Raw genomic sequence first — 4,020 nt, 5'->3', positions numbered from 1 at the left:
TTTTTCAGTCAATTAATTAGCACGGTTGCTAGTCATTTCATAGAGATTTGTTAAGCATACAATATTTTTCCTTCAAACCAAACACAGCCTTAAAGATCCCTTGTTGAATATTTGCCCACGCCTAGAAGTCTATAACGTCAACTCCAAGAGCAGGACAAATTCTAGTTTTTGACTTTTTGGACAACTCTAGTCTAGAGTCCCAATATTGAGATAGTTTAGCTAATTTAGGGCCCATTTGGTATGTCTTTTCTCATGTCTTTCGGTTGTTTACAATCTGAAAAGACCAATTTTTGGTGTATTTCTGTTGAGCATGCAAAAGATTTAGCCGCCAAACACCGGAATGCTGAAAGGACATGAAAAAACCCATTTGGGGCTGATTTAGTAAAGTTCCAAATGAAGCTTTTTATGTTTTCGTGTTTTATTTTCATGCGGAAAGATGCACGGAAAGACGTGCATCCGCTAAATATGCCTTGAGCTGCTTAGATCTTCGTACAAAAGTCAATACATCTTTTAATTGTCAAAACTATCAGAAGATCTTTTCAAAACGACGCACCAAACAGGCCCTTAGACTTAACGAAACACAGTTGCATTTGGAAATTACGTAGATTGTAATTTGATCAACACAGATGAGCTATACAAACACACTCTGATAATCTGATTCATTGACTCTTGAAAATATGATATTATGACCGATTACAGAGGCACATGTGCACAAGATCTGCACAAATGCATGGCTTTTATTATGGTAATTGCCTCTGGTGTTTGAACCCTTACTCACTGGCGGATTCAATTATGGCATCGGAGGTCACATTCATGGCATAGAGATGAGAAGAGCCTCGTGGGCAGAAGATAACCCTGTAGTTAGTACCACCAGGGCAGGTGAAAGTGCTGGTGGGGTCATCCTTGGGGTAGCTATAAGCATCTGGGCACCTTTCCTTGAAGAACCTGGACAATGGGGTCGGCCCACAACTCCCAGAGTTGCAGCAGTACTCATCGGTCTTGTATACGGTGCATGGGTTGTTACAGCCTCCAGGGGCCCGTAGTTGGGCAGGGCATTGGCCTATTATATCAGCTGTGCATTTGATCCCCCGGCAACCACCACTAGTCGGGCTAAAGTCCATGGGGATGTTAAATCCATCGACCAGAGAGATGTCGAAGAAATCCAAGTTCATGAATTGATTCAGTGCGAATTCAGCTAAGGTGTTGGGCGGGGAACCATAGCCTTGGCATTGGAGAAGCCCACCACAATCACCGGTCTGACACCATCCCCGGCCGCTTCCGTCAAAGTTACAATTGGTTCGGCCCCAAATGCGTGCCCCTGCTGTTCCTGCTGCCACGTTAAGGGTCCACGACTGGCCGGGTTCGAGTCGCCGGCCACCGCCTGGTGAAGCAGCAGCCCAGACTGTATAGGGACATTGGTTTTGGACCAGAAATGTGGCTGCCTGGGTGAGGGCGAAGACGAGACCAGAAAACAGAAGGAAGAAGATGGGGAGTTTACTTGGGAAGCCCATCTTAAAAGCTCTTGTATCTTTGTATGCTTGTTTGTTTGTCTGAGCTGAGACCGAGAGGGCTTTTATAGAAGCAGGTGGTGCCTCTGGCCGTGGCGTGGTCTGGAGTTTGCTCGAAGATGCGAATAAAAGTGTGCACATTTTGTTGACTTGAGGTTGATGACGCATAGAAGATAAGGGAAGAGATATCAAGGTTGCTTGCTAAACGGACTATCGACCAGGTCCAGCACTTGGGCAATAAAGCAAATACAAAGTGGGCGGCTGAGACCTGAGAGGGTCTTCAGTTCACTCTTCACAGATTAACAAACAGCTTGGCTGCCCGGGCAGCCACGCCACTGACACCTGGGCTCCCGTTGAAAATTTTTGTCTTTGTTACGGCCTTACGGGCAGTGAGGTGTTTGTTTGGGGCTGCCCGGGCAGCCGGCTGCTAGCATTCTTCATCTGTCGGCTTGTTCATATAAATTGGGTTCAAATTTTGGAGTAATACAAATCAATTCATTTGTCCTTTCGAAATTAATGGTGGAGCCCTGTATAATAATATTTATTTTCTGGGTAATGATACCTACTTAACTGTTTTTCAAAGCTACTTTTCTGTTGTCCTGTGGATAAGTCTAAGGTTCTTTTAAACATGGGCGACGTGGCTGTTTATCCACCGTTGAACCTCCTATGTGTGATATGTGGATTGTTTTCTTAAAAATGTGGACTTTCTTGATAGTCTTTGAATACAAGCACCAAGCAGCCTCCTTGCCTAACCTCCTTTAATATGAATTTTTTATTGTATATTATTATAAATTCTGCGTTACCTGATTTTTTTTTTTTGTATATAATAAAATAATAAGGACACCTAATTTGTTAAGATGTCTTTGTGTAATCTATTAAGGAAGAATCCAGTAATATTATGTATAGACATATAAATGAATTACTTAAATAAAAAACAAGGGGAATGATAAATAAAATATTTAGTGTAAAGACAAACAAACCATTTTTGTTGGTTATAACAAAAATTAAAACATATGGGTGTTTTGGTCTTTTGACATATACTTTAATGAATGGTTTAATTTGTAATCCCTTGTATAAAAAAAGGTATAATTCGATGTGTTCAAATTATTGCCCTAAAAATTTGGGGAGATAAAAGGTAGCCTACAACTTGCATATAGGGCCTGAATGATAGCTTGACCCCATGAATTCTCTAAAGCTATTCTTGAATATATGAGCTCACCTTATCGGAATTTTTTGAATTTTTTATTTTTTATTTCATCTCATTTTTTAAACAACCAATGAGATGCACTTTTCCAATAACCTAAATAATCTCTTCTCCTAAAACTTATCATAAACTAACTTCCCCACTTTATCTAGAATTATCTCTAATTCCTATTTAATCCTCTCCCCTACTTTTTATCTATATCTATCTAAAGAAAGTTTGGATTAAAAATTATTTAAATATTCTAACAAAATTATATAATCACTTTAAAATATTTATTAAAAACATAAAAAATAATTTTATATTTCTACAAAATATATCATGAAATTATGTACTAACAATTTAAATTATGTTTTCCTGGATTATCAATTTAAATGTTTTTCAAATATTTAATAATATGTAATAGCTTTAAATTAATAAAATTCAAATAACAAAAAAATGTAAATATTTAAATAACTAAATACTTATCATAACTATATTTTAAATAGTTAAAATAACGAAATCATCTAATAAATAATTTTATATTTTTACAAAAATATATCACGAAATTATGTACTAACAATTTAAATTATGTTTTTCCGGACCATCAATTTAAATGCTTTTCAAATATTTAATAATATGTAATAGCTTTAAATAAACAAAATTCAAATAACAAAAAAATTAAATATTTCATAGATTATTTAAATATTTAAATAACTAGAGATTTATCATAACTAGATTTTAAATAGTTAAAATAACGAAATTATGTAATAAATTAAAAAAAATTCTTTAAAGTAGAAAAATAATTATAACATAATATTGAAATTAATAATAATTTAATATATTACAAAATTAATAACAAAATTATGTAATGATAGTATAAATTATGATTTTTTGGATAACTAATTTCAATAAATAATTAATATTTTAAAATTTAAATATTTTACATATTATTTAAGTATTTAATAAATTTATAAAAATTCTCTAAAATAGAAATATAATTATAACATAATTCGAGAAAATGCCTTTAAAAAATTAATATTTATTAATAATATTTTTAAACTCTTAATCTGTATTTATTATATAATTATATATACTAAAATTAATATTTATTGTATTTTAGTAATTATTTATTGTTTTTTGTGGTAAATGTATTTTCAATGATTATGTATAAATTTATTTTGTTTTATTATTTAATAGAAAACTTTCAATAATTATTGGATATTAAACTACTAGTATTGAAAATTTTTAAATTTAATTTATTGTACTTATTATAACTTATTGTTTAATATTTATTAGAAATTAAACTATTATTTGAGATTATACTATTTA

At 33.0% G+C, this 4,020-nt stretch overlaps 1 pseudogene across 1 annotated transcript; it reads right to left on the bottom strand.

The window, feature by feature from the left end:
- Positions 1-632: 632 nt before the first annotated feature.
- LOC104610403 (protein P21 pseudogene) lies at positions 633-1,691 on the bottom strand (annotated as a pseudogene). Its single transcript, XR_016080993.1, has one exon. The product of XR_016080993.1 is annotated as a protein P21 pseudogene (transcript).
- Between the last annotated feature and the right edge of the window lie 2,329 nt (positions 1,692-4,020).

Source organism: Nelumbo nucifera, chromosome 1 (assembly GCF_055504915.1).
Source record: "Nelumbo nucifera cultivar China Antique chromosome 1, China Antique-T2T, whole genome shotgun sequence".
NCBI lineage: Eukaryota > Viridiplantae > Streptophyta > Magnoliopsida > Proteales > Nelumbonaceae > Nelumbo > Nelumbo nucifera.
This window is presented reverse-complemented; position numbering and strand designations above follow the sequence as displayed.